At 40.9% G+C, this 25,981-nt stretch overlaps 1 pseudogene; it reads left to right on the top strand.

The window, feature by feature from the left end:
- The first annotated feature begins 13,924 nt into the window (after nucleotides 1–13,924).
- LOC110195412 (glucose-6-phosphate isomerase pseudogene) lies at nucleotides 13,925–15,719 on the top strand (annotated as a pseudogene).
- Nucleotides 15,720–25,981: the final 10,262 nt, after the last annotated feature.

The raw sequence follows: 25,981 nt of genomic DNA on the forward strand, positions 1-25,981 counted from the left end.
CATTGGTGAAATCACAAAACCATCTTTCTTTTTCTCCCTCCACTATCCCAACCCACCAAGCTAAGGAGTAGAACTGGACTGACCTAGTTTTTATTTTTTTCCTATTTTAAACAGATACTACTTGGGAGTGGGGACTTGGTGAACACAGCAGTGGAAACAGCTAGCATTTCCAGTCATCTTTATGTCTTCGACCATTCTGGCAGGGAAAGGGAGCCCCCTCCTGGTGGGGGTTCCTAAATAGTATCTTGAAAGGAAGTTGGGGGAGCATCCCTCCACTCCCTGCTCAATGGAATCCTGAAACACTTCTGGGGCCAGAAAAAGCAGTAATTACCTGGTCTGATCTTCCTCTTTTTTTTTTTGAGGGTTAAAGGGAGACTAAGCCTGTATGAAAACAATCCATGTTTAATCTGTCTGTACTGTCTATAGCATATGTGTGAAGGGTTTTAGTCCCTTTACTGCCTTTCCTACAAAGGCTACTTTTATCCCCATTGAAGACTTTAATTATGCAAAGATTTTAATCACATGATTAGTTTTCAATGTTCATGAACTCGCTGGACAAGCTGTTGACTTCCTTCTAGAGGAAACATTGTTCAAGATGAATTTTCTTATGTGAAACCTCTCCTAATCTTCCAACTGACCCCCCTCCTTTTTTTCCCAACACTAGGATTGAGATGATGGGGCCATTACACTTTGCCTTGAAGATCAACTTTTTCTTAAAATCTAGTTTTTAAACATTTATTTGGATATTATTTAGAGACCCACCCTCCCTAGTCCCCACCCTCTGTCCCACCACCCTTCCCCTGAGTACCCAACCTACAGATGAGCTGGGAAGTGGCCAGACCACAGCTCCAAAGAGGTTGGCTCTATATGACTAGTCTTGGCAGCCTTGGATGGTATGTGCCATTAGGGAGGTTTATGTTATAATGGTCCTAGTGTTTGAGAGAACTATGCTAGCAAAAAGGCTGAACAAAGGGTCACTTGTATGAGATGGAACTATTTTTGCCTCTGTTATTGTTAGAGGCTTCCCTTCATCATCATATTTCCCCCTCTTTCGTTCCACTCCATTCTTTTCTTTCCCAGAGAATTCCTTTATTATGCCAGTCATTCAGGTGCCTTTTGACTCCTCCCAAATCCAACTTTTCCTCAGCATCAGGGCTGTTTGTTCTCATCCCAGGCAACAGATAATCGGTGCTCAGCCATAATCTCAGGCAAGTCACTTTGGGCCTCAATTTACTCATCCATAAAATAAAGGAGTTGGTGGGCAGCTGGGTGGCATAGTAGATAGAGCACTGGTCCTGGAGTCAGGAAGACCTTAGTTCAAATCCAGCCTCAGATAACTTAACACTTACTAACTGTGTGACCCTGGGTAAGTCACTTAACCCCAATTGCCTTAGAAAAATGAATGAATGAATGAATGAATGAAATAAAGACTTTGGACAAGATGGATATTAAACACCTTTAAAGAATTCTTCTACCTCTAAAACCATCATCACAGAACTTTAAGATTGAAAGGTCTCTCATTGGCCATCTAGTCCAAATCACGCTTGAAAAGACTTACCCTTCAACATATGAAATAGGTGGTTAGCCAGCCTTTGTGTAAAGGCTTCTAATAAGGAGGAGCTCACTTCCTCCTGAGACAGCCCATTTGATTTTTTTGATAGTTCTGATTGTTAGGAAGATTCTTTTTACATCAGAGCTCAGCTTTGTATCAGATTACCTCTTTACAACTTCCACAGTAGCATTTTCTGTTTCTACTTGATAAGGCATAACTCAGAGACTTGTCTCATTTTCCACTGACTGAAAAAGAAAGGGAGAGCAAAATAATATTTCCCAATTCCATCCTCAATAAGGTACCTCTCAATTTCCAGATGGTCATTTTGCTGGACTTGAAGTTACTCTAATCTTTAAAGAGGATTCATTAGACTTTCGTTCAAAGCATTCCTGGAGATGAACATCAGTCAGTCAGTCAAAAAGCATTTATTAAGCGCTTACTGTGTACTAAGCATGCTGGGGATACAATGAAAGCAAAATTACTACATGTTCATAAACTAACTCCCCCTGAGAAGCCCAAGAAAGGTGATGAAGGCAGTAGGGTTGACTGCTTTCTACCCCAGAACTGAGTTTCTCCAGCAAGATGGAGCACCTTAATTGGGAATTCCATTGCCATTTTCAAGAGAGTTTCCTAAATAATATCCACTGTGTTTATTTGCTTATTTCAGACTGCTTCTCCCTATCTCACCAGAGCTGGAAGTACAGTAGCCACTTACAGCCATATTGTACTGTTGATCTGCATGAGAGCTTTGATCTGCTCACTTTCTGACCTGAACATGTTCACGCCTCCTTAAATTACCTAATAGCTAGCCCTACCTCCCTGGGGCTCACCATATTGGTACTGGGTTTAGTGTGCACACCTGATCAGCTTAGCCTGCAGCAGCTCAAAATGTCTGAGCTCTAGCAATCCTCCAGGCTCACAAATCCAGTGGCATAAGTTACAAGTGTGTACTCCCAGACCTGGAAGATCACTTCTAGTATCTAGTGGAATTCTTTAAAACATACCGGTGGGGACGGGTCCATGAGAGTTTGGGTACAAAGAGAAGTAATGAAGTGAGGTCAATTGCCAATTTTTTATATTGAAAATTTATAGGGTAACCGAATTTAGACACCTTCAGCCTCTTCCCAGCCTTTTCCATATTGTTACCACATTAAGAAAGTCAGGGTATCAGCAATACAGTCAGAAAACAATAGTTTCAGACTGAGGAATTTGCCAATCTCTTCCCTATTTAACCAATCATTCAGCATGGCTCTGTTAAAAATACAGGGCCAAGCATTGTGCTAGTCCTGGGGATAAAGGAATACAAAGACTGAAACGATCCCTACTTACGATGAGTTTAGATTGCAATGGAGGAGACACAAAGTACATGTAAAAATATATCCAGAATAAATATTAAGTGAATAAATATAATATTCAAAATATAGACTAAATATAAGTGGAAAATATAATTTATAATATAAATATAATAAATAAAATTAAGTAAATATATACAAAGACAGTTAAATACAAAATATTTTGAGAAGGAAGGAATTAATGGCTAGGAGATCAGAAAAGGCTTCATCTACAAGATGGTGCTTTTACATGATAGGAATGAAACTTCTGCATGAAGCTGAATCTGAAGGGAAGTGAAGGAATCTACAAGGAGAAGGTAAGGAACATTCCAGGTATGTGGGATGACAAATGCAAAGGCACAGAGAGAGGAGATAAGAGTATTGTGCATGCAGGTAGACTCTCCAAAGAGAAGTTGAGACTAAAGACAGAGATTTGGTAATCATGATCACAAAGATGATCATTGAAGCCAGGGCATTGAATGAGAGCACCAAGGTTAGAAAGTTGACTGACAAAAGAAAAGAAAGTTAAAGATAAATTTAGAGTGAAAAAATTAACAAACCAAACAAACTCAGGACAAGTAAAGTCTTCAGAAGATTCAATACACATTATTAGATTATATTTATTCAATCATGTCTAAGTCTTTATGACCCCATTTGGGGTTTTCTTGGCAAAGATACTGTAGTGGTTTGCCATTTCCTTCTTCAGCTTATTTCACAGATGAGGCAACTGAGGCAAACAGGGTTAAGTGACTTGCCCAGGATCACATGGCCAATAAGTATCTGAGGTCACATTTGAATGCAGGTCTTCTTGACTCTTGGCTCAGCTCTCTGTCTTTGGCATTCAAGAGTGCCACTGGCCTTTTATTAAAACGTTAGCATTATTAATAAATGACTACCCAAAAATTGTGTCTCTCGAACTTTTTAAACATCACATCTTGACACAGCTTTTGCAAACCCAGGGGCCCCTCCATAAGATGAAGGAAGTCACTTAGGAGAGGATCAAATGAGAAGTGGGTGAAAGTGCTCTGTCAACTAAAAGGTGCCATTGAATGTTCTCTTGAAATCCAGCGACCCTGCACATCAAATGCTCATCGATTGCTCACTCTCCTGTAGAGAATAAAATTCAGCAAAATAATAATTCCAAAATTAATTATACTAATAGCTAGCATCCAAATAGCAGTTTTAGGTTTGCAAAGCACTTTACATATTACGTCATTTGAGCCTCACAATGTCCCTGTAAGGTTGGAACTATTACTACCTTCATTTTACAGATGAGGAAACTGAGACTGCTTGCTGGTGCTAGGAAGTATTTGAGGGGTCTTCCTGGCTCCTCGTCTAGCTCGTTATACACTAAACCACTTAGCTGCCTAAATACAGCAAAAACAGACCTTCTATACTTTAACCACAAAAAAGATCTGCCAGATGAATTGAAATCAGTCTTCTACAAATCTACTTCAGAGGAGAGAAGATGGAAATAATAGAGGTCGAAACCCTGTTGAAATGGTAATCCTGAAACAGAGTGCAATTAACATCTAGGCAAAGTTGTAAAGAAATGTTTGTGCTTGGGGAAAGTACCAAAAATCTAGCTTGACAAACAGCACAAAATGCCCCCTTGCTTGGGAGAAAGAATAGGTTTGTGTTGGGGAAATGCTCACTGCTGTCGGATTCCCATTTTAACCAATTATTCTTCCTAACAAGAGTTTATTTTATTTTTATTTCATTATTACTACTATGATTTTTTTTTGCTATGGGTTTTTTTTTCTTTGCTGTCAAAGGTCTGCAAGCACTCCCAGGCCTCTTTAAATTCAGCACCTTCCTAATTTGGTGCCCCAGGTCAATGTGCTGTCCTGGCTATATTCATATCTTTAGGTGGATAAAGGAGTAAATGGATAGAACTTTTAACAACTAACATACAAAAGGCCCAAAGCTATGCATAATAGCCATATCACAATTAGGGAGGATTTTTGTCACCCTGCTATTATCAGCCGGACTTCCCAATACCAGGTATTGGGACAATAGCTATTTTCAGTCTCACTAATACCTGATGAAAAGACAAGATTGATTCTAGGTCACACTTCCTGAGCAGAAATGAGTTCCATGGACCGAGTATCTTTAATTTTCATTTTTTAGAAAAGATGCATCATTTCTGACCATAGCATCATTCTCGAACTGATCCTTATCATCAACAACAAATATTATTTAAGCAATGTGCTTAGTGCCAGAGATACAAAGAAGGGAGAAAAACATGGTCCCTGCTCTCAAGGAGCTCACAGTCTAATTGATGGGGGAAACAACATGCAAACAACTATGTACATACAGCTGGAAGAGACCTGGTCCAACTCTAATTTTGCAGATGAAGAACTGAGGCCCAGGAGGGTTAGGTGAATTGCCCAATGCCATACAATTAGTAAGTAGTAGTGCCAGGCCATGAACCTAGGTCCTTGGTCTCCAAATGCAGCATGCTTTCTTCTGTACCACTCTATCTTTCCCTGACAATTCAGCAAGGGGGAAATGGATCTCAATTTAGAAGAGCCCCCAGAGTTCAAAGAAAAGGGAAAAGGACATATCTGTACAAAAATATTCACAGCAGCTCTTGTTGTGGTGGCAAATAACTGGAAATTGAGGGGTTGCACATCAATTGAGGGATAGCTGAACAAGTTGTGATACATGATTGTGATAGAGTTCTATTGCTATAAGAAATGATGAGGGGTATGATTTCAGAAAAACCATGGAAGACTTATCTGAACTGATGCAAAGTGAAGTGAGCAGAACCAAGAGAACAATCTACACAATAATAGGAATATTGTAAGAATAACCAACTGTGGAAGGTTTAGCTACTCTGATCAATACAATGATCCAAGACAGTTCCAAAGGACATTTCATTGCTTGATGAAAAGTGCAATCCACCTCCAAAGAGAAAATTGATGAACTCTGAGTGTGGACTGAAGCATTTTTTCCACTTTATTTTTCTTGCTTTTGTTTTTTGCAACATGACTAATATGGAAATAAATATGTTTTGCATGACTTCACATGTATAATGGGTATCATAACCACCTTCTCAGTGGTTAGGGAAGGAGCTAGAGGGAGGGACAGAATTTGGAACTCAAAAATTTTTTTAGTTAATGTTATAAATAAATGTGTTTTTTTTAAAAGAGAAGAGCCCTATAATGCCAAGTTGGATGTGGAGCAGAAGTTCCCAATAATATCAGAAAAAGTAGAGAAATACTACTCAACAGTTCAAGTCAAGTCAAAAACCACTTATGAAGTACCTCCTATGTGCCAGACACTATTCTAAGTGTCAGGGATAGAAAGGAAGGCGAAAACAGCCTCTCTTCTCAAGGAACTACCAGTCTAACGGAGGAGACAACATGCAAACAACCATATGAATCAAGACATGTATGCAAGATAAATGGGAGATAACCTCAGAGGGAAGGCACTGGCATTATGGAGGATTGGAAAAGGCTTCAGTTAATCTTAAAAATCAATCTTAAAGCAAAACTAAATTTAAGATGCTTCCTCCTAGCACTCAAAAGACCAATAAAGATGAACAAGAAGTAAGAAATCACTGCAGATCTCAGCAACTAAGATCTCATTTAACAATCCACAATGGAGGCATAAGTGACTCCATTGGATGTCTTGCCTAAATATACTAGATCTGGGACCGGGGGGAAGGGGGAATTTTGCTTCTGCGGCCTTTACCCACTACATTGATCTATTATGGGGAACTGGTATGCTATAGTACAACTCCCTGGGATCACAGATGTGTGTAAGTCATGGATGAGATGTGTACCCTGGGCACCATTATTCTTTCCCCTTGTGGAAAAGCCAGTGGTATTACTCAATATTGCCTAGAGTGTACTTGCATAGCCAGTGAACTCTGTGTTCACTTGTACCTGGGCTTCATACAAGTTTAGGAGGAATAAATAGGCGAGGAACTAGAACCATAGGCACAAAAGTACTTTTTCCTGCCTGAGACCGGCAAACCACCATCTCTATCTGCATTGTTTTCCTTCAGATGTGAAAAAGGGAAAATAAACCCAACCTAGCTAATGAAAAGATAACAAAGATACAATTATGAAGCACCTTGAGAATACAAAATGCTATAGAAATTATTCTGGATAAAACTAATAATGTGAGCACAGTTTCTGAGGTGGCCTTAGGGGAACTCTGGCAGAAATGATTATATGCCAACATTACAACATGAATAGCCTGAAGGGTTATAGCTTAGTACTCAGACCCATTTGGAAAGTATCTTTTTTTTTCTTTCTGTATAAAGAACTGAGTTTCAGGTTCATCCAAAGTAGCAAAAGTGGACTAGTTTAGTCAGATTAGGATGGGGTTATCTATCAACCTTCTTCTAGTATGTACTAGGTTACTAAACTACAGGCCACTGCCAAAATAGCACTATAGGACCTCACTGAACAGGACTGGTTGGGAGAAAACCTTGTAACTTAAGGTCACTAGATACAGTTTCCTTGACACTAGGTGCTCAACAGTTTTTTTCCACGCTGCTGAAGGAAAACTGGAGCTTTCTAAATTCAGCATCCTCTAAATTTGTGTGCTCTGGGTCAAAGTCCTAGTTGCCTGTCCTAGTTAAAGCTATGTCTTTAGGAAGATAAGAGAGTTAAATAGCTGTGTACTGGGCAGGTCTATATACTGTTGCCCTGTTTTCTCTTGTGCCTCACTCCCTCCTCCCAACCTCTACTGTAAAAGGGCAGAAAAACACAGCTTGCTTTGTAGGTCACCGATTTAAATGTTCAGTTGCTCTATGGGATTGCCCAACTCAGAAAAGCCTAAAGATCAGCAAGGCTCTGCTAACACTGAGGAATTTGTAGTCTCTGATCTTATTTTGGCACTTGGTTGACCCAATACTTTTCTCATTCCTCCAGGCAGTATCAATGAAATGAAATACAGGACATACATCCTTCACATTAGTTTGAAAATTTCTGAGCATGCAGCAGAATAGTGGAATGATCTTCATGGTAGGACACAGAGGGAGTTAAAAACATTGCCAGTCCCACTTCAACTCAGAATGCTTGGGAAATAACACAAAGAAATCTGGTCTTCAGGCTTCAGAGCCCTTTCTTCTCTGGTCAATCAGTTAATGACATTTTCTAAGAGGCATCATGGTATAATGGCTGGAGAGGGGACCTTGAAGCAAAGAAGACTGGGGTTTAGATCACACATATAGGGTGGCATCTTATGGAAGCCTCTTAACCTCTCAGGGCTCTAGCCAATTCTCTACCACTCTTCAGTTGTGGAAAGGAGGCTGACCAGCATTGATAAAGGAAATTTCCTCAACAAATTAAATAAGAGGTTCAGTCCCAATCCTTAGCCCACTGAATACTCATTATATACAAAATGACTACAGCGGGTACTTCTGCTTTCTCTGCAGTTCAGAGTCTTAGAGGGTTGCCCGGGACGATGAGAGTCTAAGTCACTTTACTGAGGTCTTACAGCCACTGTATGTCAGAGTGGGGGATTTGAACACATGTCTTCCTAAGAGTCCAATTCTCCATCCACCACACCACACCACTTCTCAGTGAGTACACCAGTCAAATGAAATGGAAATTTTAGTCAATTAGCCTAAATATGAGGCTGAAATGTTTTAGTCTGGGGCTGGATTTATCCCCTTCTATTTCAATCTGGGGGTCAATTTTGGGATCCCAGTTAAGTTTGGATAAGCCTTATACCCCAAAATGATCAAAGAAAGAGGAAAGGGGCTCATATATACAAAAATACTTCTAGCATCTCTTTTGGGGGTAGCAAGGAATGGGAAGCTAAGAGGCTACCTATCAATTGGGGAATGGCTGAACAAAGTATACTATATGAATATATCGAGATGTGTTATAACAATGATGAAAAGGATAGCTGCAGAGAAAACTGGAAAGATTTATATAATGCAGAGTGAGTTGAGTAGAACCAGAACAACTTGTGCAATCACAACATGATAAAGACAAACTACTTTGAAAGATTTAAGAACTTCAATCGATGCAATGACCAGCCATGCTCATTCCAGAGCATCAATGATAAAGAACGTCATCCGCTTTTTTCAATACGGGGGGAGTGTCACACACAAGATGAAGAACAAGACATACATTTTCAGACAGATATCCAGATATCACATGAGATACATTTTTCCAAAGGAGGAATTTGGTTTTTTGATATTTGTCACAAGGTTCGAGTTTCTTGGGTCCCCCTCCCCCAGAAGGAGAGGAGTAGAAGCAAGAAAAAACAAATGCTTGTTAACTGAGGAGGAAAAAAATGAAAAGTTTTAAGTGAAAAAAAAAGGAGTTTTTATAAAGTTTGTCTGGGCCTCTGAGCAGCCCAGTGCTTAGACTAACTGCTGGTCTAGGGCACCTCATCAAAAGTGAAATCCAGCTAAAATAAATAGGTAAAGCAAATAAACATATTGGGGAAAGTTCTGCCACCTTTGGGCTCCCCTGGCATAAAAGCCAGGGTTTTTCATAACGTGAGCAGCAAAATAAACCTATCTGGACCTTATTTTTAGTAAAAAATATTCATACAACCCTCCTGGAGAGGTAAATAACCAAGTAAGAAAAATGAAGGGTTTGGAGGGAGTGGCAGGAAATATAACTTGGAATAAGTGGCTTTTTTCTGTCTTGGAAATGAAGTGGGTATCAATAATAGAGTGGCTCAGATGACAGAGGGAGTTTCATCCTAACGAGGTTGACTACGGCACCTTTGAAAGACAGCAGAGGTGGGGAACCTGCGGCCACCAGGCCACATGTGGCCCTTTAGGTCTCCAAGTGCGGCCCTAGTTTTGATTCCATCAAAGGGCCACCCTTGAGGACCTAGAGAGCCACATGTGGCCTAGAAGCCACAGCTTCCCCACTCCTGGATTAGAGTATAGAGAATATAAATCCCACCAGCTGCTTTTCTCAGTTTAAAGAAGGAGCAAACAGAAAACAGAAGGCATCAGAGTTTCCTCGGTACTACATTCTCCTGAGTGCCTTTCTTACTGAAGTTGGTTGAAATGCATACAGAAAATTTTTAATTCTTGTAAACTCATATTCATATATCACTTCTGGTACATATCTTGTCTCTTCAGTTAAACTGTAAACCTCCTGAGAGCAAGGTTGTGCCTTCTCCCTTATCTTTGTATCTCTCTTGGTGCCTAGCTCACAAGCAGGAACTTTTAAAATGTTTGTTGTTGATGATAGAAATGAAAAATACATCTCATGTGATGTCCGGAATAGCTCAATTAATCAACAAACTAATCAACAAGCATTTAATAAGTGACTATTATATACTGGGCACTGCACAAAGTGCTGGGAATACGAAAACAAATTTTAAAAGCTTTTGCTTCCCTTAAGGAACTTACATTCTAATGGGAGAGATAATATTTATGTACATAGGTATAGACAAAATGCACTCAGGCAGATACAAGGTAACCTTAAAGGGAAAGGTATTAACACCTGAGTGGAGGGAGGAAGTGGGGGTGATCTGGAAAAGCCTCCTGCAGAAAGTTATCCTTGAGTTGAATCTTGCAGAATTCCAGGGATTCTAAGGTAGGGAGGGAAAGAATTTCAGGTGGGAGGGAGAGGAAATACAAAGACATGGAGATGAGAAATGGAGCAGTGGGTAAAGGGGAGGAATGTGTAAGAACACTGGAAAGATAGGAGGTGGCAAAGTTCAGATCTATAAAGCCAAACAAAGGAGCTTTTATTTGATCTTAGAGATAACAAGGAGTCACTAGAATTTACTGAGTAGGGACTGCAGGTGAGGTTGTGGGGGTGGGGGGTGATATGGTCAGAACTGTACTTTAGGAAGGCCCAGCTAGATGGTGCAGTGGACAGAGTGCTGGGCCTGAAGTTAGGAAGATGGGTTCAAATCTGGCCTCAGGCACTTACTAGCTATGTGGCCTTGGCTAGTCATTTGACATTGTATGCCTTAATTCCTCATCTGTTTGGAAAAAAAAAAAGTGAGCTGGAAAAGGAAATGGCAAACCACTTCAGTACCTTTGGCAAGAAAACTCCAAATGGGGACACAACTGAAATAACTGAACAACAACAACATACTTTGGGGAAAATCACTTTGATGGCTACATGGGAGATGGATTGAGGCATGGAAAACCACTAGGAAGCTATTTCAGTGGTCCAGATAGGAGAGGATGAGAGCCTGAACTAGGGTAGTGGTTGTGTAAGTGGGAGAAACGAACATAAAGGAAGATACCAAGAGGTGGTCTTGGCAAGGAGGAAGGCATCCCTTCATCAAAGACTGGAGTAAAAGAAACGATCATAAGGGATGATGTCAAGGGAATATAATATGGAGAGAAGAGAAGAGGGAGGTAATTTCAAATGGCCTCAATTTTTTTTTGTGAAGTATGAGACAAGGTCCTCAGCTGAAAGGGTGAAGATAGGGGTGCTATGAGAAACTTGAGGAGACACAAGAATGTTTAGAATAGCCTCTGTAGTGAGTTCCCGCAGAGAATCAGTTAGGGAGGAATAGAAGGATTGTGTTATTGAAATGAGGGCCTAGTTGAGAATAGATAACAAATTTGAAGTGGACTCTGTCAGCACAGTTTTGTGACATCCTCCAACTCTATGCAGCATAAGATGAGTAGAAGCAAAGGAAGCAGGTGGTGGGAGTGATCCAGGGCAAGGGTTTGTCAGGGCATGATCAGTGATGGGGAAAGGGAGCAAAGGATAGTGTGGAATTGAACTGGCTCACCAGGGATCAGATTGGGAAGAGTGAAGCCAGGTGAGGCCAGTATGTTTATCCAAATAATGAACTGACATTTACATAGTGTTTTGCAAATATTACCTCATTCGCTCATCATAACAATCCTTTGGGTATTACAATTATTGTTGTGTATTGGGTATTATAATTATTATTATCCCCATTTTACAGATGACAATACTAAGGCCTAGGAAGTCTAGATAATTTGCCCATGGTCATAAATATTAGAGGCAAGATTTTAACTTGAGTCTCTATCTATACTCGTTGCTTTCCATCATACCTCACTGCCCCTAACATCTGGATCATTTTATCCAATGCTAAAAGTAATACTTGCCCCGTGATTTTACATGCTACATTGAATGAATGGGTTTTTCTGTACAAGTACACTGAGGAAGAAAAGTCATCATGCAGGCTTCACAGAATTAGCCTGTGCTCACTGCTACAGATTAAAAACAGTAAGAGGGAGGGACAAGGGAAATGGTCTGTCCTGACTGTTGGAACTTATGGAGGAGAATAGCTCCTTCATGTTCTGCTCTCTTGGCTTTGTATGGTCACCACTGAGACCACCATCCATCACCCTGCCCACTTTGGTGTCTCAGGACAGGACTGAAGGCTCTCATGGAGCAGGGAAACAGAAAAGAGTAAGAGGCAGTGACCTGAATAAGAATCAAGGAAAGAGCTCCCCTCTCATCCCTTTCCACTGAGAAGAGAGAGAGAGACAGAGACAGAGACAGAGACAGAGACAGAGACAGAAGCACAGAGAGAGGTAGGGAGACAGAAAGGCAGAGAGAGGAAAGACAGAGAAAGAGACAGAGAGAGAAAGAGAGACACACAGAGAGAGAGAACAGACTACTGTTTTCTTTTGTCCTTGAAGATGACCTTGCTGATAGCATTGCATCTGAATATATAAGCAAGATAGAAAAAAATCAGCCCCACATGAGCTGCTGTTCCAGCCACTGTGAATATGACCTTTGGTTAGGTTATAAGCTCTTACTCAGCAGGTGCCCAGCACAGTGACTTTCCCCTTCACTGTGGGCTGGCTGCAGTGATGACTTCTTTAACAAAGCAATCCATTCTGGGGCCACATTTGAAAAAGGGCAACAATAAACTGGGCAGCAACCAATGAAGGGCAAGCAGGATGGTGAAGAGTGCTGTGTTCATGTCACATGAGAGGCTTAGATGAGAAAAGATAAGACAGGAAGGACCCGAACTTTGTCTTCAAGTTTTTCACAGATATTTGGAGGGGTTTGGGGGAGAGCTCAAGTAAGTCACTGCTTTTACTCTGCCATCTTGGCTCAACCCCTGTCTTCAGCCTTTTGAAAGGCTGCCCATGTGGAGAAGGGACTAGATTTATTCTTCTTGGCCTCAGAGGGCAGAATGAGGAACAAAGGGTTAAAAACTCTCAAAAGGCAGGTTTAGCTTGGTGGAAGAACAAATATCCTAACAATTACAGCTATTCAAAAAAAGGAATACATGGCTTTGGAAGAGAGTGGGTCTCCCCTCACTGGAGGACTTCAAGCTAAGGTTGGTTGACCCCTTTTGCATGTGTGATTCCCATCTGCGGTTTATCAATCCTCTTGGAGTTTATAATGATGACCCAAGGATGCTAAAAATTCTTTAATGGCCCCTTAAGCAGTAAATAATTGTAAATACTATTATGAGCAGGATGTTAAACTACCCTGAGATTCACAGCACATTTGTTGTTGTCATCGTTGTCATCATCTTCGTTGTCATTGTTGTAAGGGGGTTTGCAGAACAACAAACATTCGGAATCACTGTGGTAGAGAACATTCCTGTTCAGTTATCGGTTGACCTAAATTGCCGCTGAGGTCCATTCTATCCATGAGATTCTCTATTTTGACTGACAACCCTAACTACAGGATTACACTCTGGTAGTTAAGCAGCCTCCATAGTTACTGGCAGAAAGTACATTTACAATTTCTAAAGCCCTCTGTTTATTCTCTGTATAATCTGTAATTCTGGTGCATTTTTCAGAAGTTGTAGAGAGGGGAAGCATTAAGGAATGTGGGGGAGTACAGGGGACTTTACTCATCTTTCTAGAGCAGTAGCTACATCTTTATTCCAGTGTGGTGAAGACCAAATTATACTGAAGTCAGCAACCCTGGATTTTCATAATTGTTCTGCCATTTAGCACCTGAATGACCTTGTGTTTGTCATTTAACCTCTATGAGCATAGTTTATTCATCTGTAAAATGGGCATAATATTTGCAGTACCTATCTTACAGGGTAATTGTGAGGAATAAATGATGTAATATAGGCCATTTACAAAGCACCAAGTATTTTGGTTTCATGCTGTATTTTTCCAGGTTATCTGAGTTCCCGTCATGGCCGCACTCAGCCAGGACCTGAACTTCCAGAAGTTAGTCCAGTGGCACCACTGGAAACAAATATTCCAAGGGAAAAAGATCAATTTCACTGAGGACCAGGCTGTGCTCCATGTGGCACTTCAGAATCGCTCCACACACCCACGCTAGTGAATGGCAAGGACATGGTACCAGAGGTGAACAAAGTGCTGGAGAAAATGAAAGCATTCTGCCAGTGTGTCCATGGTGGAGACTGGAAAGACTACACTGGGAAGATGATTATAGATGTGATCAACATTGGCATTGGCAGTTCTGCCTTGGGTCTGATAGTGACAGAAGTTCTGAAGCCCTACTCTAAAGAAGGTCCTTGTGTCTGGTTTGTCTCCAATATTGATAGTAGCCATATTGCCAAGATTCTTGCTGAACTCAAGCCACAAACTTCTCTCTTCATCATTGCCTCAAAGACATTCACCACTCAGGAGATCATCACCAATGCAGAGACAGCCAAGGAGTAGTTCCTTCAGGCAGCAAAGGATCCTTCAGCTGTGGCAAAGCACTTTGTGGCCCTCTCTACACCAAATTCAAGAGTTTGGAATCAACACCCAAAATATGTTTGAGTTCTGGAACTGGGTTGGGGGATGTTACTTATTGTGGCCAGCTATTGGCCTTTCCATTGCCCTGCATGTTGGTTTTGATAACTTTGAACAGCTGTTGTCGGGGGCTCACTGGATGGACAATCATTTCCTCACCACCCCACTGGAAAAGAATGCCCCTGTGCTGCTTGCCATGCTAGGCATCTGGTACATTAACTGTTTTGGATGAGATCCAGGCCCTGTTGCCCTATGACCAATATATACACTGCTTTGCCACCTACTTCCAGTAGGGTGACATGGAGTCCAATGGGAAGTACATCACCAAGTCAAGTCAGGAGCTCAGGCTGACTACAGTACAAGCCCCATTGTGTGGAGAGAGGCAGAGACCAATGGACAACATGCTTTCTACCAGCTTATTCACCAGGGCACCCAGATGATTCCTTGTGACTTTCTCATCCCCAGTGAGAATCCAATCAAGAATGGTCTTCATCACAAGATTCTTCTAGCCAGCTTCCTAGCTTAGACCAAGGCCCTGATGAAAGGAAAGACAGCAGAGGAGGAGCGCAAGGAGCTGGAGGCTGTGGACAAGAATGGTGATGCCCTGAAGAAGCTGCTGCCTCATAAGGTCTTTGAGGGAAATTATCCTACTAATTCCATTGTCCTCACAAAGCTCACTCCTTTCGTTCTTGGAGGTTTGATTGTCATGTATGAGCACAAGATCTTTGTTCAGGGTGTTGTCTGGGATGTCAATAGTTACAATTGGTGAGGAGTGGAACTGGGAAAGCAACTGGCCAAGAAAAATAAGCCTGAGTTGGAGTCTGATAAACCTGTGACCTCTCATGCTGCCTCCACGAATGGGTTGATCAGCTTTATCAAGCAGCACTGGGCCTAAGTCACGAAGCAGATGCCTGTTCCCTCTGTGACCCAGTCTATTGTATTATGATCTGATCTGTGCTGTAGTGACCACTTGGTTTCTTCCTGCCCTGTCACAAAGAGATCCACTTGTCATCCCTTAAGGCAGGCTCCTTTCTCCTTGTCAGGAAAACAAGTCGGACCTCATGAGGCCTGTTCAGTCTGGTGAGTTTTTAGTTTTTTGGTCCTCAATGTCACATGCAAGCTCACGCCATCCTTCCTTCGCACTGATAGAAGTGTTCAGCCTTCGTGCAATTTTCAGGGCTAATCTGAAAAAATAAAGATGGATGGCAAAAGGTGGGGAACCTGCAGCCTCATTGCCCTCTTATGAACTAGCCTTGATGTCCTCCAGTCGTGGTGCCCAGAAAGGCTAATGACATTGGATAGCCAGCATCCTAAAAGACTCTCTTCTGTGTGTATGTCAACAGGTCTATCACAGAGAATAGAGTTACAGACTGTCTACAGATACTTTTCTTTCGCCTGTGTTTTCTAATTGGTCTGGATTCAGGTGAAAGTTCAAAGTATAAGTAGCATTCTGTCCAATAATCATGCCAGAGTCACAATTAGCCATTTTTCCTTCCAGAACAAGCAATGCTAAAATCTTGATATCTAACATTTGTAAGGGATGTCAGACATGTCACCATGTGATCTGCAACTCTCCCGAATGTGGCTCAACCAGATTAAAATGTAAATGGGAAATATCTAACAAAATAAACAAAAATACAATTCAATATAAATGATGTTAATTTGTCATTCTCTAAGTCAATATGAGGCCCACAGGTATCTGCTTCTATTTGAGTTTGATACCACTGCTCTAAAACGTTGCTGGGGCAGCTGTGGGGTGGGAAAAGGTGGACTGGGCTGTAGGACTAGAGAGGAGCTTACCTGGGGTTCAGAGGTGAGAAGTATTTGGTAGATTCCTGTTTTAACTAATACTTACTGCCTAGGTAAAAAGCTCAGTTATTTGTATAGCATTGAAGGACTCCAAGGCGCTATCAGTAAATCTAAATATTGGCATCCTGAGACAAAGCCTTGATTACCCTGCCCTAGTAACAGCCCTGAGTATTACCATTCATGGCTACAGCAACTTAAACACTCTGTAAGTTTGGCTAATAATAGCTAACTCTCTAAGTTAGTTAATGATGCAGTGTAGTAGCCAATAAAATGTCCTTGTTTGGCTGTATCAGAGGGCAATTAACTTCATATCACTTAGCTCATTTCTTTACCTGTAAAATAGGGTTAACAGTTTTCATATTCCCTACTTCACAGGATTGGTATAAGGAAAGTATTCTAAAAAATCTTAAGGCACTATAGGAATGTGCTTTTAGATAACACAGCCTGTGCTATTTATCAGGCAATGTCCTTTCCCTCACACTGTATTTACTTACACGTGCCAACTACTTTGCTGAACAAGGAGTGGAGCGTAGAGAGGCTAGTTACTTCCCCTGGGAAGTAGAAAGGAAGAAATGAATAAAAAGGATTGAAACAGAGAAAAATATAGCCTTGAAAGCTGAGCTTATAAAGATGGATGTCCCCCTCCACCTCAAAGGTGCTGTATTGAATTTCTGATAGGAAGAAAAACTCACATACCATGAGACCTAACGACCCAAGTGCTTCTGGAAGTAATGGTCTGATTAGCCAATCTGGCCAGTCTTTGACAAGGGAGAGCTTGGCCCACCTTCCATGCATCTCTGCTCTGGAAAGCTACCTGAGGTAGTAGAGAGAGCTGGCTCTTGAAAAGAACGGAACCCACACTGGCTGTCCTAACCAGAGTAAATAAGAAATTCTGAACACCAATGGCCAACATGCTTGTTTATATTTTTGGCCCCAAGAACAGGGAGACCTTTGAGTGTCTCCTTTGCTCAAGGCGCCTGTTTCCCACATGTCCCCAAAGCGAGTTGAGAGGGAAAAAAACCTTTTTTTAAGTACTAAAAGAGCAGGCTATGAAGTTCCACTGGTCAACATCCCCTTCTCCTGTGGTCAGATATTTATCTTTCATGTAGTGACAGGCACTGGAAATGAAAAACCCTGACCTATAAAGATCACTTTATAGTTAACCAGCCCCGAGATGGCCTTGATGGAATAATTTGTGCTATCATTTGGGAGCCTTCTTTTTCAGATCATCTCTAAATTAATTAAAAATAAATGATTTTTTTTTGTTTGTTCACTTATTCCAAATAAGAAGTGTAGGCATTTCACAATAATAGCATATGCTGAACAGGGTCTAGAAGCATACACAGACCTGACACACATTTTTTACAAAAATTCAGAGATATATACAAAAGTATCGTAAAGTTCCAAATATTTGTGGGGACCTCAGTTTTTACCGCATAAACAACCTCAGCTCAGAGAAGCTTTTGGGATTTTTCCAATCTGAAAATAAATGTAATGTTACATAAAGGATACAAGTAGTTTTCTTTTTAAAAAAAAAGCACCAAAAATAATACTTCCCATTGTTTCATATGCAGAAGTAACTCTTTGTTAATAGTAATTATATTTTGTGTTTATCCAGGATCTTTCTTCGAGGAGGTCACAGCATGCCCTCACAATGAGTTCTTGCAGAAAGAAGCAGTGATAGATAAATTGTCTCTCAACAAATTGCTGTTTCACTCCCTGTGGTTCAGGGGAGACTCACAGGTTTTATGTTTTCAGGCCTTACCTCCTGCCCTTCATTCAATCCCTGATCTTTTCCTATCTCTCTGACATTTCCATCTAGATCAGCCCCCAGCTAAATATGGCTATGGGTGTGCTTATAAACATGCCACATAACCCTTTTGGTGACACCACTATTTTCTGCCACCTACATTTGAGTCTCAAATCTTTACCCATTGGTGCCCTGTAGTGATTTCTAGCTGACATCATTTCCCTTCTCTGGAAAAGATATCTCAACACTGTTGAGAGAGGCCACATGCTTATCCTACTCCTTGAAAACAGGACTCAACTCTTTCCTTAGGTATTTTAAAGAGCATTTGCTTCTACATAGTACCAAGAAAAATGGGGGGGAGGGGTGGAGATGATTCTTGTCTTTTTCATTCATGTCTATACATTCATTAGTTTAGGAAATTCCAGATAAGGAAATTCCCTCCACTATTAGAGATCTTCAATTGTTCCTGAAATTAGAGTTGCCTGAGACACTGAAGAGGTTCAATGGTTTGGGGAGGGGTCCACAGGCTGAACTTGAACTCAGATCTGACTGAATCCAAAGCTGGCTCTCTATGCGCATTACACTCCTACTAGCTCATATCAATGCTTCCAATAATAAATGAACAAGGAAAATTAGAAAATTATATGAACCTTTTCAGTCAGTCCTGGTCATGTGTGTGTGTGTGTGTGTATGTGTGTGTGTGTGTGTGTGTGTGTGTGTGTGTGTGTGTGTGTGTGTGTGAAGAACTGGGTCTGTTTTAATTCTTTTTGTCCTTTCTGGTTGACTTCTTGATGTTCCTGGATCTTTGGTCAGAAATTTAGACCTCAAGTCCATCGAATTGGTTGACCATCTAGAATCTAATTTTCAACCCTTACCTCAGAATCTACATGACCTCTGAACCTGATAGTTATGTCCCTTTTCTTTTTTCTTCTTTAATCCCCTCGGGGAAGTCTTCTTCATTTCCTTGTCTGTACATGAGAACTTTGTCTTTACCATGTGTTCACTGGATAAAGATGAGGCTGGAGGCAGCGAATCCAATTCAGGTGCCATTGCAGTAAGCCAGGAGAGTGGTGAGGAGGGGTCTGGATGAAGGTGGCTGTGAGCATAGAGATGAGGCTCAGATAGGAGATGAGTTGTGAAGGTAGAACTGGCAGGTCTTGGCCATTGATTTTAGGGATTCAGGAGTGAAGGAGAGGGAAGAATCGAAGACAACTCCAACCGTCACCATAAGGATAGTGGTGTCTCTCAACAGAAATAGGAAAGTTTGGGAAAGGTATAGGTTTGCAGATTGAACTGAAGCTGTTCAGTTATTCATTGCAAATGTTTAATTGATCCTTGTCACTGTAGGAGAAAAAGACAGAGGCAACACCATGCGTCAGATTCACAAATCTGGTACTATCTTCAGTCAATTCTATAAACACGCCATTAAATTGGATTCAACCTAAGGAGTCTGTTGCTCTGATTCACACTAATCTGTCCAGGATCAGCAGAAACTTCTGTGTAAGTGTCCTACAGAGTGATTTAGAATGTCAAGTGATCGGATTTGACTTCATGTAAGAACATGCTGCCTTGACCTCCCTTTTCCATTCTATATTCAGTTTGTTCCCAAACTCTGCCTTTGCTTCCTCCTTCATGGTGGTGAAATCTGTTGCTAATTTTTTAACCCAGAACCTACTGCTCTCATGGGTTTGTTGATTTGTCATTGTTCAATCATTTCAGTCATGTCCAACTCTTCATGGCCCTATTTGGGGTCTTCTTGGCAAAGATACTGGAGTGCTTTGTCATTTCCTTCTCGAGCTCATTTTTACAAATGAGGAAACTAAGGCAAACAGAGTTAAGTGACTTGCCCAGGGTCATAAAGCTAGTCTGAGGCCAGATTTGAACTTAGGAAGATGAGTTCTCCTGACTCTAAGCCTGACAGTCTATCCACTGTGCCACCTGGCTGCTCTAAAGGTTTGTTGTTACAATACAGTAACTACTAGGGTCTGTTGTTACACTACAGTAATACTGTAGCAATCATCATTCAACATAGTGATTGCTATTAAATTCTCATCCTCAACCTTCTTGACTCCAGCTCATCTCCCCGCTAATCATTCCCAAACTTGCCAGCCTGCTAAGCTAATAAACATCACTCACTTTATATAATTCATTTTTCAAAACAACACAATGCATTAGAATATTATCTCCATTTTACAGAAGTAACTGAAGCTCAGAGGGATGAAACATCCACAGTTAGTGTCAGCCACAGCTCAGAATAAAGTCTACTGATAGAAATGCCAGGATTCTTTCTCCTACATTACACTTACTTTCATGGCATAAAACCAAAATCACTCAGCCCATGTGTTTCATTGCCCTCCATGACTTACAGAGAGATGAGAGGGAAGAAGGGAGAATCCCCCTAGCTCTATTCCTCTATGTCTCGATGGCAAGGAGTTACACATATGTTAGCTGTTCCAAGCCACCGGAATGGAGTTCTAGAAGAGGGTGTGTATGTGTGTGTGTGTGTGTGTGTGTGTGTGTGTGCGTGCTTGTGTGTGTGTGTGTGTGTGTGTGTGTGTGTCTGCATCTATATGAGTGTCTATGTTAGGAACACGTGTGTCTTTAGGGTGAAAATAAGAATGAAACTGGTAAGACTGCCACTTGGCAGTCTCTGGGGCCTGCTTGGTAATTCTGTTGCACCCCTTCCAGGGCACAGCAAGATACTGCTGTCCTCATCCAAGCAAGAAAAAAAAATAGAGTCCAGCTCTAAGGAGAGGGCTTTTTGAAACAGAGCTGACAGATGGGAAAGGCCCTGCCCAGCAGGAAAGATAGAGTGTTGAACTTGCAATAAACTGGATTGGGCCTCCGAGGACTCAAGTCCAAGTCTTGATTTTACTGTCGACTAGAGTGACCCAAAGCAAGTCATTTAACCTCTGGGAGGTTGGTTCCTCATCTGTTAAAGAGGAATGATCAGCACTTGTACTACCTTAAAGGAACACCAATAACTATTAGCTAGTATTGGTATAACTCTTTAAAGTTAAGAAAGCTCTCCAGATAACTGTAGGTTGCTACTGAGTAATTTAATTTCTAAAATCAACTCATATGTATAATCTAGATTACTCTTGAAAATCCCTTAAGTCACCCATAAATTAGACTGGTTATGGAGAGGATAAAGCACTGAGCCTGGAGTCAAGAAGACCTGAGTTCAAATCTGGCCTCAGACACTTAACTAGCTCTGTGACCCTAGGCAAGTCACTTAGCCGGTTTGCCTTGGTTTCCTCAACAGTAAAATGGAGATAATAATAGCACCTACTCACAGGGTTGTTGTGAAGATCAAACGAGATAATAACAAGCATTTAGCACAGAGCCTGGTGGTAGTAGGCACTAAATAATTGTTTACTCCCTTCCCTGAATAGTTGTCCCTGGATAAGAGCTAGCTTATCTTTAAATGTAGGCAACTGGTATCAGAGAGAAGATGGAGCAGGATGCTATGGAAACAAGTGAATATAAATTTTGTTTTCCCTGACACCCAAATAGCTACTGATCAGGAGAGACATGTTAAGAGGACTTGTACTCAAATAGAAAAAAGAAAAAAACAGGTAAAGATTTAGCAAGAAATCTCAAGATTAGGTAAATAAATATACTTGAAAGGACCTCACAAATGTGTGATTATACTAGAGGGTGATGACACCATCTCGTAATTGTTTCTTCTTCCTGGTTGTTTAGGAGGTCAAAAAAGGGGGAAAGGGGTAGACAAGGAAGTCAAAAGGAGCACAAATGACTAGGAATGCTGTAAAGGCCAGCTAAGAATATCCTTCCCATTAGATCTACTACCCTAAGAAAAATGAATAGCTTGTAAGTACAATGAAGAGATTCTAGAATCTTACTCAAAATGGAAAGATGTTCCCACAGTGAAAGGCTACTCACATTAGAACAGAAATACAAAATGAGAATGACTGAGGAAACAGCAGATGCAAACATCCTATCTCACATACGGTCTGAAACACATACTCACCAAGTAGAATGGTGGGTAGGGTCATTGAATTATTTAAATTTTTATCACTTTTTTATTTGCCAGGCAGGTATAATTGAATTTGCATAAGACACATTCACAGATGATAAAGCTCTATTGGATTTTTGTCATATGACATAATTTTCAGGGAAAGAATTTTCAGTGGCTCCCTATTACCCCTGGCATAAAATAACGCCTTAGCTTGGCATTTAGTCTTTTACAGTATGATTCCAGCCTACTTTTGAAGATTGACTTTAAATTACTCCTCTTAGCACAGACCGTACATTTCAAGCAAATTAGCCAAATTGTTGGTCCTCAAACTTGGCATAAATGACTTTCAATTTTGCCCAGGCTATGCAGCAGACTGTAAACTCCTTAGTCTTGTACAGTACATTTATTAAGCACTACTACATCAAAAGCACCATGCTATGGTTAGGATACCAAGGCCAAACTGATGGTGATTTCCCTCAAGGAGCTGACATTCTACTGGAGAATACAACATGGAAACACATAAATAAATGCAAAATAATTTGAGGAAAGAGTGATAAGAACTTAGAGAATTGGACAAAATATCTTATAGGAGGGACCTGAACTAAATCTTGAAGGAACATAAGAATTTTAAGCAGTGAGAGGAAGAGAAAGTGGATTCCAGTTATAGGGCCATGGCCTGAACAAAACTGAGCAAGGAAATGCCAAGTCTGAGAAATAGCAAGTCGGCTAAACATTCATTGAACATTGAATGCTAAGCATTCATTACATGCTTAATGTGTTCTATGTACTACACTAAGCACGAGGGATGAAAAGAAAGACAAAAATGGTCCCTGCCTTCAAGAAGCTTATATTTTAATAAGGGAGATGCCATGTATATAAATAGGTGTGTATAACATACATATACAGTAGGTCAAAGATGATCTTAGAGGGGAAGGCTCTAGATGTTGGGTGGATCAAGAAAGGCCTCCTGCCTCATGTGCCAGGCACTGTGCTATTTATCAAGTACTTGTTAATTAATTAATCAATAAACAATCATTAATGAGGGCTTCTGTCCTCTTCCACAGTCAACTAATCTGTAGGAAAGAGTGGAAGAAGTTTTTAAATCAGCAAACACAAGAATGCAAATTCCACAGCCCTTAGCAGTTGCTACAAGGATAACCACTATGGTGGCAGCTGCTTAGATGTAACCTAGCCATCAGAAACCAAAAGGAAGGCACATGTGATGTTTACCCTAAGCTAAAAGAAGATCTTTGATAGGGATACCCAAGCCTTTGGTCCAAGTAGTAGGGTTCAAGAGATAGACATAAGCCCTAGGACACTAACTACCTACAAGAATCTTGTTTTATGTTTTTGCCTATAATTTGGGTCAAAGAACTTCCTTCTAGAGATCAAAGATGTTCCAGATGAAAGGATAGAGACTGGGTACTGGAAACAGGGAAAAGAAAATTTCTGTCTGTATTGTATATATGAAGTCAGCAAAGCCACTTGGGGCTTTGGACTCAGCCTACACTAAGATATAATGTTAATGTGTATCTTTTAAGATATGTACACACATATGTAAACAGCCAAGAAGAGCAGGGGGTGTCACATAAAACAAGAATATGGTCTAGCAGTTTTAAGCCTGATCCCCCTTCTATCAACTGACTGACTGATTACCATTGGACAGGTCATTTAACTTCACTCTTCTTCCTAATTACAATGAGAAAACAGATTCACTCTCAGCCACTCTAAGAAAGTTACAAAAAGTACTTTGGGATGATAGGGTGAAAGATGGCCATCAATACTAAGTCCTTTTTTCTGGCATATTTCAAGCAGGGCTTCAATAAATGAGTTCTCTTTTTCTCTCTTAACCCAATTGTTCTTTCATTTCTAGGGAAAAATAATGTTACTTTAATTCTTGGGAGAAACATCAAAGCTTGCGGTTTTATAGAAAAGAAACACATTTGTACAGTAGGAGAGAACCTTTGGAGAGGGCCAGGGAAGGAAGGCATATACTTTCTTCCCACTTGATGGAAAATCAATCTGTGTCTCAATTGGCCATTCATTTTCCCAACAAAGGGGTTGCTGAACCTACAGCAAGTGGCTTGCTTCTCAAAGCCATAGTACTCTGACTGATCTTCCCTTTCTCTCCTCTTCAAGCACCAGCACAGCTCCCACTGTAGCTAAGGCTACCAACACTACATGACTCTCCATTTCCTCCAGACCTCAGGGAGCATCCCACTATAGTCATTAGCAGGCACAGGTGAGGCACTTGTCCAAAGCCCACTGAGGATGCCAGAAACGTAACAAAAACCCAGGATCCCAGAGATGCTGAGTTGGACAAGTGGACAAAGTTTGCTCCTCTTTCTCTTCACTCTTTCTGAGGGAAGGTTGAGGTGGAGCTGATACAAGGTCAGATTATCCATTAGGATCCCTAGAAAAATGCTTAGGGACCCTGGAGCCTCCAGATAATTAATAAGGGAGATGCTATGTGTATAAATAGATGTGTGTACATACACACTAGATCAAAGATGATCTTAGAGGGGAAGGCTCTTAGATGATGGGTAGATTAAGAAAGGCCTAGTGTGCCAGACACTGTGCTATTTATCAAGGTAGTGGAAGTAAAGTAGTTATCTTTGGTCTCTCCTCTCCTGAGCAGAGAATTTTCCCTTAAGGGTCCAAAGATAAGAGTGGAAACCAGAGTGATAGCTCTATCTTTCCTCTCTACCCTGGAGCCTGTATCCACCTACTAGGGATCACGGGAGGACAACTAACATCTAAGGAATGACAGGAAAGGGTTAAAATTACATGTACCATCTAAAACATTCACAAGCCTAGGAGGAAAATGGTGAGAAAATGAATACAAGAATGTCTCATTCCCTGGTTTTCTATAAAATATGTCTCATTATGTTCTAAGAATCAATGTAAATCAATAAATTCCACTGGTGAGTTGGATAACAAAGGTGTGTGTGGGGGAGGGGAGTTCTTAGAAACTTGGAAACTCTAGGGTGTTTTAATATACCATTGGACTGTCTCCATGATTCAGGGGTTAGAGCACTAGAACTGCAAATTGAGGGTCTCTAGTTCATACCTTACTGGAACCTTGTTGGTTTGTTTTTTTTTTTTCAGTGAAAGAAGCAGCATGGCGTAGTAGATGGGCCATTGGACTTGGAGTCAGGAAGATGTGGGTTCAAATATTGACTCAATTTACTTATTATGTGGCCCCACAGAAGCTACCTAACATCTCTTGGCCTCAGGTTCTTCATCTATAAGATGAATGGGTTATACTTAATGACCTCTAAGTTCCCTTTTAGCTTTAAATCTATAATCTTTGGATCCTGTGGTGGCAATGCAGCCTCCTGAAGTATGAGGTGGCATCTCTAGACATGCAAAGGTAGGGGACTGCTTGTCTGTAGCCTAAAATTTTTACCTATCAGATAATTCTGAATCCAAGGCCCTATGGAAGACCTCTAAAGACAGCAACCCTTTGTTATTGGTGTTCAGTCATATCTGACTCTCTGTGACCCTATTGGATGAAAATACTGACCATGGGATTTTCTTGGCAAAGACAGTGAAGTGGTTTGCCTTTTCCTCTTTCAGTGGATTAAGGCAAATAGGGTTAAATGACTTGCCCAGGTCACACAGCTAGTAAGTGTCTGGGGTCAGTTTTGCACTGAGTCACTTGGCTGCCTTCAAAACTTCCTTCAGAATCTTGCTCAAGTACAGCTTTGTGCTTACGGATTCTTCTCTTTATTGGAAACTTACATTTGCCTAAGAGTATGCCATTGTTATGCCTCTTTTGCTTGTGAAATTTCCATATGAGATGCCATATGGATTCCATATGAAGCCCTCCTGGGCTTCAGCCCACACTGAAATAGGGATATGTCACTCATCTCTCTAAAGAAATCAGAATTTCTTCCCAACTCTACCTCCTGCTATTATTGATCACACTAGACAAGGT

Source organism: Phascolarctos cinereus, unplaced genomic scaffold (assembly GCF_003287225.1).
Source record: "Phascolarctos cinereus isolate Bilbo 61053 unplaced genomic scaffold, phaCin_HiC Scaffold_4;HRSCAF=312, whole genome shotgun sequence".
Lineage (NCBI taxonomy): Eukaryota > Metazoa > Chordata > Mammalia > Diprotodontia > Phascolarctidae > Phascolarctos > Phascolarctos cinereus.